Source organism: Aethalodelphis obliquidens, unplaced genomic scaffold (assembly GCF_003676395.1).
Source record: "Aethalodelphis obliquidens isolate GAN/ISIS:26980383/991018 unplaced genomic scaffold, ASM367639v1 scaffold3, whole genome shotgun sequence".
Classification (NCBI taxonomy): domain Eukaryota; kingdom Metazoa; phylum Chordata; class Mammalia; order Artiodactyla; family Delphinidae; genus Aethalodelphis; species Aethalodelphis obliquidens.
In genome coordinates this window covers 30179903-30194689 of record NW_020837947.1, presented here as the reverse complement: position 1 = coordinate 30194689, position 14787 = coordinate 30179903, and the positions used below count along the sequence as shown (strand labels likewise).

Below are 14787 nucleotides of genomic sequence, written 5' to 3'. Positions count from 1 at the left end.
CACCCAAACACACAACTTTTTATAAATAAGTTCCATGTTAGAGTGATATGTCTGTTAAATTTCTTTTAATTTAAGGTTTCCCTCATAACATTGGTGTGTGTATTAAAGAAACAAGATCTTTTACCCAGTAGAGTTTCCCTCCCTGGAATTTTCTAATACATGCCCATGATGTCATCTAACATATTCTGTTTTCCCTTAAATTTCTTATAAATTATTAGTAAGACCTAGAGTCTTGGTCAGATTCAAGTTTGATTTTTTTCATTCTTTTTGTCAAGACTGATTCATAAATGGGTGTTTGCTAAATATATGTTTTAAAACAATATGTTCAGATTTTTATTAAAATTAAGCATCTTTAGAAAATTAAGCTAAACTAAACATGTGATTAAGTATTTTTTTCAAATGTTATCTAAACTCCAGGAACTAATACATGATTATAGCAAGGCTGCAGGAGCCAAGATTAATATACAAAAGTACATTGTGTTCCTACATAACAGTCATGATCAAGTAGAATTTGAAATTAAAAACACAATAACATTTACACTAGCACCCCTAAAATTAAATACCTAGGTATAAGTCTAACAAAATATGTGCAAAATCCATATGAGAAAAACTACAAATCTCTGATGAACAAAATCAAAGAAGAACTAAATGAATGGAGAGATAGTCCATGTTCACAGCTAGGAAGACTAAATATTGTCAAATGGTCAGTTCTTCCCAATTTAATCTATAGATTCATTGCAATCCCAATCAAAATTCCGGCAAGTTGTTCTGTGGATATTGGAAAACTGATTTTAAGTTTATATGGAAAGGCAAAAGACTCAAAATAGTCAACACAGTACTGAAGAAGAAAACAGGTGGAGGATTGACACTACTCAATTTCAATGCTTACTATAAAGCTATAGTAAGCAAGACAGTGTGGTTTGGAGAAATAATAGGCAAATAGGTCGATGTAATAGAAAAGAGAACTCAGAAATAGACGCACATAAATATAGTTAACTGATCTTTGACAAAGGAACAGAGGCAATGCAATAGAGCAAAGGTAGTCTTTTCAACAAGTGGTGCTGGAACAACTGGACATCCACATGCAAAAGAAAAAACAAGAATCTAGACAGAGACCTTATACCCTTCACAAAAATGAACTCCAAATGGATCATAGACATAAATATAAAACATAAAACTAACCCCCTAGAAAATAACACAGGAGAAAACCTAGATGATCCCGGGTATGGTGATGACTCATTTTAGATTCAACACCAAAGGCATATCCATGAAAGAAATAATTGATAAACTGGACTTCATTAAAATTAAAAATTTCTTCTCTGCACAAGACAATGTAAAGAGAATGAAAAGATAAGCCGCAGACTGGGAGAAAATATTTGCAAAAGACACATCTGGTAAAGGACTGTTATCCAAAATGTACAAAGAACACTTAAAACTCAACAATAAGAAAACAACCAACCTGATTCTAAAATGGGCCAAAGACAGACACCTCACCAAGGAAAATACACAGATGGCAAATAGGCATAGGAAAAAATGCTCCACATCCTATGTCATCAGGGAAATGCAAATTAAAACATCAAGACACCACTCCACATCCAGTACAATGGCCAAAATCAGAACACTAACACCACATACTGGAGAGGATGTGGAGCAACAGAAACTCTCATTTATTGCTGGTAGGAATGCAAAATGGTACAGATGCTTTGGAAGACAGTTTGGCATTTTTTTACAAAACTAAACATACTCTTACTGTATGAGCCAACAACTGCACTCTTTGGCATTTACCCAGAGTTTAAAATTTACATCCACACTAAAACCTACACATGGATGTTTATAGTAGCTTTATTCATAATTTCCAAAACGTGGAAGCAACCAAGATGTCCTTCAGTAGGTAAATGGTTAAATAAACTGTGGTAGTCCCGGCAATGGAAAATTTAACTCTTTATGCTATCAAGCCATGGAAAGACTAAGTGAAAGAAGCCAATCTGAAAAGGCTACGTACTGTATGATTCCAACTATATGGCATTCTGGAAAGGGCAAAATTATAGAGACAAGATAAAGATGAGTAGTTACCTGAGGTTGGGGGAAGGGAAGGATGAAGGGAGCACAGAGGATTTGTGGAGCACTGAAAACTATGATTAGTTTAAACCCATAGAATGTACAACACCAAGAATGAACCCTAAGATAAACTATGAGCTTTGGATGATTATGAAGTGTCAGTGTAGGTTGATCAATTTTAATGAATGTACCACTCTGGTGGGAGATGTTGATAATGGAGGAGGCTATGTATGTGCGGGGGCAGAGAGTAAAGGGGAAGTCTCTATACCTCCCTCTCACTTTTGCTGCGAATCTAACACTGCTCTAAAAAAAAGCCTTTTTTAAAAAAAAGATATCTAGACCATTGTGATGTGTGGCGTCATCCAAGTCCATTAACCTGCCTGAACCACAGTTCCATACTGATATGAAAAACTCTTCCAACTCTGAAAGTCCAAGACTCTGAGATCTCAGTTTGAGATCACCATATTCCAAAGCCATTTACCAACATCCTTTTATTATCCAAAGGCAGTTAGAAGGAGTCTGATTTATTACTTTTATACACAATCAAGTTCATTTTCAGCAAGCTGGAACCATCTCAGATACATTGAACTACCCACAATTATTCCCTTTGTCTTTGAAGGAGATGGCTAACATTCTAGAAAGTTATATTACCCCTACCCTCATCCCATTTCCCAAAATCTCACCTGCTCAATTCTGCAAATAAAACTTGTTAAGTAAATTCTTTTCTGATAAGGTGAGGTTGTCTAAGCAAACAAAATTATTTAAATATTTGAAGTCAAACTTGTTACTTTAGTACATTACAGGAAACCAGCAACAGCTTCATCATCATATTGTTAACTTCGAAAAATCTTTACAAAATTCTCATTTCATGGATGGATCTTCAGTGAAATCATGCTCATTTTGTCTACTTAAGAATTCAGAACTTTAAAATATGCATTTTTTTTCCCTACTGGAAAATACTGGCTTGCTAAAGGGCGTTAGTTTTAGAGTTTCTCATTGTCAAGAGAATGGTACAAGTTAACAAATATCTGTAAGATTAAAATATAGTCTATTTGAACAATCATTGGTTACTCCTGGATGTTGTAGCCATGACCACTTAAGGATCACATAAAGAAGCAAATTCACTGAATTTACTACAGACCTGTCTTTGCATCCAGTATCTTCAGGGCAACATTACTTCATAGGTCAGGGGTCTGCTATCAGGGAATGCACACTGGTCAGCCGGCAGGACAGAGTAGCCAGCAGGAATGATCACAGACATCTGCTCAGTCCTCGGGGAGTTTGCAAGCTTGTTTATGTTAAGAGCTCTTTCTGCTAGACAGCAGAATGAACTTCTTTAGAATTTGTTCCCATAATAGTCCCTAAGGCAATGACACACAGCTGTGGAGAGGAAATAAGCTCTTTAATTTGTTAACCATGCCCAGAAAAGAAGAAAACAAAATGCTCAAAAGAGACTATAAAGAGGTCTTTTAAAAGCCTTCTCCAGAAACAGCTAAAAAAAGAAATACAAATATTCCCCCCAATCACATAGAAGGTATATTTATGTCTTGTTTCTTCCTTAATATATATCCAAACTTCTTTTTGAATCCCATGAAATCTTTTTCTTCTGACTTTTCAGTTTTACCTCTTAGTGATCACATTGTTTAAAGACTCTGCTACCATAAGACCTCTAAATCATCGCTGTTGAAAGATCCCATTTGGAAAAATTCAGAAAGTCAGGGAAACAGGCCTAAACTTCTGGCCAGAAGATTGAGGTTAAGATAGGGACATGCTTTCCTTCAAATGAGGGTCCCGGATTTTTAGAGTAGAAAGTTAAATATTTTAATCCAACTTCAATTTACAGCCCTTACCCAAACCCATTTTTTAAAAAAATGGTTTCCAGTTTCTATGTTTTAAATGCATTTACCTTGGTTATCATGACATATTTCAAATACAACAAAGTAAGACTTTACCATAACAGGTGTCTGGAACCAAGACCCAGCTACCAAGCTCTACCAAGTTCTGAAAGTTTGCCATATTTGCTTCAACTTCTAATTTTTTTTAAAGAAATAGCTCATTACAAATGCAATTGATGTTTTTTGACTGCCTCTCTTACATTTTACGGCAGTTTTTTCCTCCTTCTTTGCCTCCCCAGAGATAATCATCAACCTAAATTTGGTTATCATTCTCATGTATTTTTACACTATTGCAACACAATAATCCAGAGTTGCTTGGCATATTTTCAGATTTTTCATAAATGGTATCATACTGTATTCATCCTTCAGTAATGCCCTTTCTTCACTTCATGTTGTATTCAAGATTTAATCAAGTTGATATGTACAGCTGTAGTTCATTCATTTTCCCTGGTGTACCACATCTACTGCAAGATGTTTCACAATTTATCCATCCAATGTTTTCATTTTTTTGCTACTACTCATGATGCTATGAACATTTTCATACATGTTTCTTTGACCACATATGTAACATAGTCTCTAGATTTTCAACTTATTTAATATTGTCAAAATACTTTTCAGAATGATATAGCATTTACACTTCCACTAGGCTCCCAATCCTAGCCAACACTTGATATTACTAACAATAGATGTAAATTTTGTTAATCTGAAGTGTGTTTTTCAAATTTGAATATCCCTTTTTACTAGCATTCTTTCCACAATGTTTATTAGATTTCAGCTTCTATTCCAATACGTTGCATGGGTTTGCTATATTTATAGGAGTTATTATTTCTGCATAATTATCCTTTATTAGATATCACAGTTATAAATATCTATTCCAAATTGTAGATTTTTAAAAACTTCTTTCATGGGTGTTCTTTTTCTGACTGAAGAATCTTTTAAAATTAACATATCTCAATTAATCCATAGTGAAATTCTTCTTTGTCTTAAGGTCATAAAGATATTCTCTTAAATTTTCTTTTAACAGTATTAAGTTGATCATATAACTTTGCTCTTTGAACCTACTAGGATATTCCTTAATAAATGTTAGATTTAATTTCTTAGTACTTCATTTAAATTTTCACCTCAAAATTCACAATGAAGTTTGTTTATATAATTGACCTTTCTTTTACTGTATTTGTTTGGCTCTGGTATCAATATATATTAATCTAACAGAATCAGTTGGCAATTTTCATTTCTTTTACAGGCTACACATAGTACAGGTTACCTGTTCCTTGAAGGTTATATGAAACTTACATAAAATTTCCCAGCCCCTACTTGGAGGGAGAGTTTGGAACCCTCTAGAATACTAAAATAATTGCTTTAATTGTGTCAAGGTTTAGTTGTTATTGTCTTTCTTTTTTCAATTTCAACAAAATTATTGGCAATTCTTCTATAAATTATGCATTTTACCTAATTATTTAAATGTATGGGACGAAAATCATTAATAACATTCATGAATTATTTTTAAGTTGCATTGGAACTATAGTTACTTCCTATTTATGTTATTTATTTATGTCTTTTTTTTCACTTTATCAATCATGTAAAATATTCACCATATTATTAGCCGTTTTAAAAACCAGATTTTAATTGTTGGTCTTTTCTACAGTTTCTTTGTTTACATTTTCTGAGTTTCTGCTTTTCCATAGTAACATCATTTCTTCTTTCTTTAGGTTTCTCCCTGCTCTTTCTCTAGACTTCTTGAATAAATCTATATTTATCTATTTTCTAAGCACTCATTTTATGATAAATGCATTCAAAAGTCTAACTTTCCCTTTAAATATCTCTCATTAATAACTTTACTTTCAGACTCATTCTAAGGGAGGATTTTAATTTTATTTTCGTTCCCTCTTCCTTGCTCCATCACCTTCTCTTCTTATGTGATAGTTTTGCCTCAACAGATGACACATTGCTTTTTATTTCTTTAGATTCTTTTTCCAGGGGGAAGGATAGTCCCATTCTAGGAGAGATCAAGACTATAGTAAGATTTTAAACTTACGTATATTTACCTTTCTGACAAATCATTAATAATAGTACTCAAGGGCTTCCCTGGTGGCGCAGTGTTTGAGAGTCCGCCTGCCGATGCAGGGGACACGGGTTCGTGCCCCGGTCCAGGAAAAGCCCACATGCCGCGGAGCGGCTGGACCCGTGAGCCATGGCCGCTGGGCCTGCACGTCCGGAGCCTGTGCTCCGCAACGGTAGAGGCCACAACAGTGAGAGGCCCGCGTACCGCAAAAAAAAAAAAAATAGTACTCAAAATGTTAAGAAAATTACTATTTATTCCCTGTCCTATGAAAAACTGATATACAAAAACCTTTACATAGAAGAGAAAGAATTTGAGGGGGAATGACCATTATGAAATGATGTCTTAATGATTCCTGTTATGCTTGGACCAAACATTGTTCTGAGCATTTTAGATATTTTGTATATATCAGTTGATAATTAACCCCTTGGCCTGGATGGCAAGGCAGACAAGAGAAAGCCTAGAGCTAGAATCTATTGCAATCAAAAATAATCAGGCACTATCTTTGGACACTTGTCATTGAAAAATGAAAAACAAACAAACAAACAAACAAAATACCCATGGTCTCTAACAGTAAATGCATCATCTAGTTAAGCTAAAGCAATGTTTCAATCATAACGTATGTGAATGAGGAAATAAAACTCATTTTAGAAAATAATATATTTGAACAGAATTCTTTGGGTTATATCTATGTGAAAGAGACCCACAAAAATATAGAAAATAAGACTATGCATAACTGAGAAAAGAATATGCATAACCAGAAAAACAGGTGTGAAGAAGATATTTGTGTTAAAAATGCCAAAAATAGCATATGCTTTACTTTAAAAACTCAGAATCATCACAAAAAACATAATACAAAGAACTTAAATCTGGGCAATTTTTTGCTTTTCATAGAAATTTTAGTATTTCACATTCTTGAACTTCAAATTACTTTAATCTCTTTTACTTCCAGATATTTGCGGTACTTTCCCCAAGTTGGGGACCAATGTTTTAGAATAAATTCATACAATAGCCTTATAATGAGGAAATACAAACACAAACCTAGCTTTTCCTGTAGTGCAGTGGGAAGAATACTTTTTAAATTTGACCTACCTTTGAATTCTGCCTCTGCCATTTGACTCAGGTAGTCAGAAATTTCTCTCTGTGATGTCTACATAAGGTATTTTTGGTGTTGCTGGTAGTTTATCATCTATCTATCTATCTATCTATCATCATCTAACTTGGTATCTCCTTCAACCTACAGTTCATATTTATTACATCTTTGCATTTGTGACCTATCACTCTTCTGTAATTTCTATAAATCGATGTCACAACTTCTAGATCTACCTTTCACGTCATCTAATTTTGCTTGCATATTTTCAATTTCTTTATCTTTTGTGGTATGTCCTATAAGAATCATTTGGCTTGATCTTTCATCATGTTGATTCTTTTATTTAGCTTTTTTAAGATATGATCTTTAGTCTCTTACCATGGGAAATTTCAAACATATTGAAATAGAAAAGAAAATACAATGAAGCCCACATATCTATCATTAAGTTATCTTTAACAGTTACTGACACACAACCAGTTTTGTTTCATCTACCAGCACTGACTCTCTTGAATTTTAATTTCTGTGGTCAGATTTTTAATTTAATGATATGTTTAATTGTTTTTTAATAGATTAAGTGTTTACTTGTATCATTCTGAGTTTTCAGGTATAATTTATTTGGTTACTCAAATTCATGGGCTCCCTGTCTTTGTATTCTTAAATTTTTGGTGATTCTTGATTGTGCACTCAATTTTGTGGCTGAAATTTCTGATTATATTGTCTGTTGTATGTGTTTTGCACAACCCAAAGAGGGTTAAGTGTTGTGATGAGGTGCTGGAATTTGTGCAGCAGTCTGTTTGAAGAGATGTCCTAGAAGCAGAATGTGGGAATTCCCTGGCTGTCCAGTGGTTAGGACTCTGTGCATTCACTGCTGAGGGTGCAGGTTCAATCCCTGATCAAGGAACTAAGATCCCACAAGCCATGAGGTGTGGCCAAAAAAGAAAAAAAAAATAAAAGAAGATGGGACAGAGTGCATCAGCAGCTGGTCTTCTGGGTGTGAGGACACATACTTCTAGGTCTTGCCAGCCACTTGGAGTCCTGCCTCATTTCTCAAAGCCAAGCTCCCACATACTGATGCCTCTAGGATGAAGACATCCTGAATAGCCAAGAAGTAATGTACCAGGAGTTTGACCTCCTAGAATATCTTGCTACTGTACCCAATTAATTACCCCAAGAGTTACCCCTGCTTCTGTCTCCTCTCTATTCACCCCCCTCCAGCTTCTGACCCCATTATCTGCCTAATGTTCCTCTGCTCCTGTTTACATTTCATAGTTCAGTTATTTCCCATGGTTTCTAGTCAGTAAAATGTTTCCTTTCTATTTTTCTAGTATAGTTATGAATTAAAAATTTTTATTTTGTAGGTGCTGTATGACGCTGCATAAGAGTATGGGCTCTGGATTCAGACTGCTTGGGTTGAATCTTAGCTCTACAATTTCCTGTATGGCCTCAAGTAAGTTTATTAATCTCTCTGTGCCTCAATTGCCTCAAATGTAAGATGGAGATCAAAATGGTCCATGGGATTGTTATGAGGATTAAATTATTGGCATCTAAAATGCTCAGAACGATGTTTGGTCCAGAGTGTAGTATGATTCTAAAATACAATTTTATTAAACTTGTGAAGCAAGGAATATCTGTGTTCAGAAACACAACCTATCCAAACAAAACCTGAAAAGATCTTATATACCATTCTAGACAAGCACATAAGATCTTGAAGAACTCTATCAAAAATAGGAGACAATTCTGAGTGGCTCCTAGATTCAAGCAGGACTACTTTAACATACCTGGCATTCTGATATGTTCCAAGTTAAAGCTGGCTTGATTTTAACCTACAGTTTTGATATGATTTCAAACAGCCAAGTTCCTCAAGGTGTATGATTTTAAGCAAGAGGTTTTCTAGTGTTACGTCCTTGCTACCAATATGATTCAAAGTACACGGCCTTTTGGTGCTCCATCCTTGACGTTCATAAGCTGGAATGCTGTAGATAGTGCACAATAAAGGTTACTTGCTATTACTATTGTTATGGTTACTATTTGAAGTGAACATTGCTACCTGTGCTCTTTATGTGGCCCTGGTGCCATATGACCTTGGGCAAGTCACTCAACAGCTTTCAACCTCATATTTCTCATTAGCAGATGGAGATAAAACAATACCTATCTCACCAGGTTAGATTGCCATGGAAACTAGAAATAATATACTTAATTGCACAACCATGAAGATTTTTCAATAAATTATAGTTCTCATATTAATTAGATACCTTATTCTGGTTCAAATGACTATAATATCTTTTGGAAAACACAGCTGTCCATGACTCGGCTTGTGACCAGCCAGGCTCCAGGTGGGAAGATGTGCTGTCAGATAAGTGCATTAATGCTCGGTGTAATGGTTCAATTATTGGCCCGACAGGAAGTACTTGCATATTATTATTGTGGGATATTTCAGACTGGTGCAATTTCCATTACAGAAGTCTCCCCTTATCTGTGATTTTGCTCTGTCATTTCAGTTACCTGCAGATCAAACCATGGGTCAACCATGGTCTGAAAATACTAAATGGAAAATTCTAGGAATAAACAATTCATAGGTTTTAAATTGTGCACCATTCTGAGTAGCATGATGAAATCTGTGCCATCCCACTGCATCCTGCCCAGGACGTGACTCATCCCTTTGTCCAGCGTATACTGCCCATTAGTTACCTAGTAGCTGTCTCAGTTATCAACTCCACTGTCACGATATTGCAGAGCTGTGTTCAAGTCACCCTTAATTTACTTGGTAACAACCCCAAAGCGCAAGAGTGGTGATGCTGGCAATATGGATATGCCAAAGCGAAGCGGTAAAGTGCTTCCCTTAAGTGAAAAAGTGAACGTTCTCGACTTAATAAGGAAAGGAAAAAAGTCATATGCTGAGGTTGCTAAGATCTATGGTAAGAATAAATCTTCTATCCATGCTATTGTGAAGAAAGAAAAAGAAATTCATTCTAGTTTTGCTGTCACACCTTAAACTGCAAAAGTTACCACTGTTAGGCATGGTGAGAGCTTAGTTAAGACAGAAAAGGCATTAAATTTATACAAGATATTTTGAGACAGAAAGACCACATTCATATAACTTTTATTACAGCATATTATTATAATTGTTCTAATTTATTATTAGTTGTTGTTAATCTTTTATTGTGCCTAATTTATAAATTAAACTTTATCATAGGTATAGGAAAAAACTAAGTATATATAGGGTTCAATATTATTCAGGGTTTCAGGCATCCCCTGGGGGTCTCGGAACATATCCGCTGAGGATAAGGGGAGACAACTGTATCGTCAGAAAGGACATTATTCTACTTGAGCTGTATCAGCTCAGAATAGTGGGAGTCAGGCCGTCACAGCAGAATTAAATGGTAGCCTAGAACAGTGACCCTTAAATTGGGATAACCTAGGTATATGCGAGAAACTTAGTAAGTAGTAGGAGACATAGTTTTAAGACAATACATTTCTAGGTCTCTAGTTCCACTTAAACTCTTTCTTCAAAACGATCTGCCTGAGAACCAATTAAAGGTCATGATGGAAGTGGGAACCCCGCTCTCCTTCCTGTCCTCCCCTTACTACCTCCTTCCTTTTTGTGCTCGCCCACTTTTCCTTTACAAAAGAAAGGCACATCCAGGGGGGTACATACTTCAAGGATATCAAATAAAAGGACACTATGAAACGGTGGTGTCTTTGGGTAACGTCATATACCAGTCAGGTAGTTTTATACTCAACTTTCAACAAAAATGAAGAATAACTTAATCTATTAACTGATGAATCAATAAAATTCTTTCAGTAACAGGTAACTATGCGATATTTGGCACAACGTCAAGAGTAGTTCAAAGAACTGAGTGTTAGTGCTATAAAAATAGTCACCGTCACATTTTTATGTATGTGATTAAGTTTTTTTAGCGTTTACATCTATGAATATTTAAAAATGAAATAGGATTGATACTGAACTCTCTCTCACTCTAGCAATAAGTAATATTCCCCAAGGATATGTGATAATGAGAATAAGGAAAGCCCATTGTCTCATTGAGAGCTACATTCCTAACATTTTACCTTTTGTCTTAATAATTACCATTTTAATATACTCTATATTGTTTTTAAAAACTGTGTGTTAATAATAATTGTCATGATAACTTAATCTAAAGCAAAACTTTTAAAACATAGAGCCTCATGGTATAGTAAAGTTGAAAACTTTTAAGTTTCACTTTCCTTCATTCAAAAAATATTTAGCCAGCATCTACTTTGTGTTAGGCCCTGTCTCAAGTGCTAGGAATTTAGCAGTGACCAAACAGAAAAGAAATTTCTATCCTATGGAGTTTGCATTCTAGGTAGGTAGAGTTCAGATAAAACCAGATAACAAATGCATATAAAATATAATGGCAGAGATACATATTTTTCTGCCAGAAGACTGTGGTAGGGTGTTTTAAGCATAAAATATATTAGAACAATATTCTGTAGGGAAAAAACATGTTTAAGAAGGAAAAAAAGGAACATTAAAATGAAGAGCTTGATTATGCACTTTTAAAATGGTTTATGGTAAGGATTCTATAGCTATAACCTTAGATTCCACTGGAATATTAAAGAGTCACATAATAGTACCCTAACATTTTTTATTTTATGTCTTTTTTTACAATACACTAGAAATATCACTCTTCAAAAATGATTTTAAAATGTAGATGTCTTCTTTAAGATGTATGAGAGAGCATATAATTTTGCAAAACCATGTGAGCAAATTTAAGGACACTGGATAGAAGGCACAAACTCTGATCCTTAGTACCTAGACTATGGATGGTATTAAACCTACTTAAGTTATGTGGTGAAATATCACTTAAGGACCTGGGTGTAAATTCATGTTAGTTTTCCCTAAATATTTGTTTTATATTTATGTCAAAACAAGCAGTTTGCTTAACATTTGAACACTAAATATCCTCTTAATAATACAATGATAGACCAACTCTTTCTGATGTTTCACTGAAAACAATTTTATAAAACTTCAAAAAACAAACAAAACCTATGTACTTTGAAGGTATTGCTAAATTACTTAGGAAAAAATAAAACAACCTACCTTTTTAAAGTCATCATTATTTAATTTGGAAACTACCCTCAATGATAATAGAAGATTTTTTGTGTAAACACATGCCACATTCCTCAGATTAAACAGATTCCAAGACCTGTGATGCTGAGCATAAATGAAACCTTCTAGTACACGTATTTGTTATGATTCTGAACATCCAGTACTGTATTAACCTAACTCTTTTTTTGCGGGTTTCTACTCACAATAAGAAAACTATCATGGGTGAAGCTCGGAGGTCTTGTCTCCATCTAGTGGTCAGTGTGTTGTACTAATACTATGATTTTAAAATCAAAATATTGTGGGCATTTTATTTTCTTAATTGTCATGAAAAATGACCTAACCAAGATACTACAGTGAGTCCCCTACATAGGAACCTTCAAGTTGTGAACTTTCAAAGATGCAAACGTGCGTTCACATGTGCAATCACATAAGTTAGTTCACATGTCTGGTGTACATTGTCACATGCATGCATCCTCTACAAGCGGTTGTGCTTTTGTGTACTTTACTGTATAGTACTGTTGCTGTGCAACACGAGGAGCTTAGTATTGAAGACCTGATGGAATTGGAGGCCAAGAGAAAGGACGCAGAGAGACAAGAGGAAGAAGAAGTAACTGAAGAACCAAAGAGATTCACGATGTAGGAAATGGAAAGGGGATTTTCTTTATTTGAGGAGACACTGTTAGTTTTTGAGGCTCAGGACCCGAACATAGAATGGTCCACAAAGGTTGCAGCAGCCATTCAGAATGCAATCCAGTGCTACCATGTCATCTGTGATGAGAAAAAAAGAGCTACTACCCAGACATCACTGGATCGTTTTTTCAAGCACGTAGATAGAATTGAATCCAGCAAGGAACCAGATTCTGTGCCATCAGCGTCAGGCATGAGTGAAACTGCAGCTCGCCCTGCGTCCCCTATTGCTGATGATCCTTCAGCTCTACCACCTCCCACCTCCTCTCCCTCCTCCAGTCAGTAACTCTTCTTGCCTGTTCACTCCATGCCAGCCCATGTATTCCAGCTGTTATACTGTACTACTGTACTTTTCAAAGTAGTATACTGTACCTTGATTAAAAAGTCTATTTTTTGCGTTTGTTTTTTACATATTATTTATGTGAAAAGTATGATAAACCTATTACAATACAGCACTATATAGCTGATAGTGTTAGTTGGGTACCTAGGCTAACTTTGTTGGACTTACAAACAAATTGGACTTATGAACGCACTCTGGGAATGGAACTCGTTTGTATATGGGGGACTTACTGTACTGTTACTTTCTAATCATGGCTATCAAACTTGACAAGTAAATAATCAGATAGAAGATATATAATCTTAAAAAAGATACGTTGAAATATATGACTTGACTATATCGTCCAAAATTCCATGAAGCTATTTCTCAGCTACTAAAAAAAAAGAATTTTTTCCTATAAAATATAATCTCATAGTTTGGTCAGTTACCTTAGTCACATTGTTACAGACAGATACATTAAAAGTTTTGATTTTATTCTCACATTAGGCATTTAATTTTGATACCTACATGTAAAATAATATTCATTAATAATACTAAAGGTTGATGACACTGTTTGGGGTTGTTCCTAACAAACAGAAAGAATATTGTATCTAATTAATTTTAAAATATCACTTACCAAATAAAGAGATTAATTCCTAATAGGTCTCTTTATCACACCTAGTATTTTCTATGTAAAAGTGTGCTATTCTTCATAAAGACTTAATTTTTTCTTTCTTTTTCTTTTCCTTTTTGTAAACCCATTAGAGATATGAAGTTAGAGATAAGAATAAAAATCACATATTTATTGAAATTGTATTATAAAAATAACACAACCTTTCTTTTTTGAAGATGTCACAATTTACAAAAGGTCTCCTATAGTTTGTGTTACTACCCCCATTTTCATTTAACAAAGGTGTTCGGTGAATCTCCCACCCCATTAAGACCTTAGTAAGATTGGCTTTTGTACACCTATTTATGTTTTTAGAAGTTCAAAGTCCTTCCCCAAGACTTCTGCAAATGTCCAGAGGGCTCACGTCCTCAAAGCCATCTCCATCTCTGGGCTCCTACATTCGTGAAATACATCTCTGGTCTGTAGTATGGCCACCCAGACATGAAACCCAGATCCATTCCTAATTCCAAAACATTACCCATTCACCCCTGGCCTGTGTGAGTGTAGTAAATGTTGCTGAAGATTAAGAGGAATGGAAGGAAGAAGGAGAAATTTAAAGTCCATTCAAACTTCAACTTGAACATTAGGTAGCTGGGTTCCAAAGATGTTCTTCTGTCTCTCCTCTACTGGGAAATTTACAGTGGCTATTCTCTCCACCTGCTCCTTAGGTCTTATGACAAATAGGATGCCCTCCTTAGGAAGAAACTGCAAACATTTTTTTATATAGACAAAAAGAAATTTATGTTCAGATGCACAGTTTCACAAGAATACTGTGCTGAGTACTTGATACACAGGAAAGTAAAGATGGCTTCTAGAGCTCAAAACCATACATTCTGTTTAAACTTTTAAAGATTCCCCAAGAGAAAAATGCTTGGCCTATCAGGTGAGAAGTTATTTCTTATATAAACTGTGGATTTAATGTG

The 14787-nt window shown here is 34.9% G+C and overlaps 1 long non-coding RNA gene across 6 annotated transcripts in view; it reads left to right on the top strand.

Annotated features, from left to right (window-relative positions):
* The window catches only part of LOC113609180 (uncharacterized), a 278992-nt gene that overhangs the window by 232202 nt on the left and 32003 nt on the right, over positions 1-14787 (top strand). For all 6 annotated transcript variants that reach the window (XR_003428538.1, XR_003428536.1, XR_003428537.1 and 3 more), the window contains one exon: positions 8461-8549. This is a non-coding gene — a long non-coding RNA (uncharacterized LOC113609180). The remainder of the gene's footprint in view (positions 1-8460; positions 8550-14787) is intronic.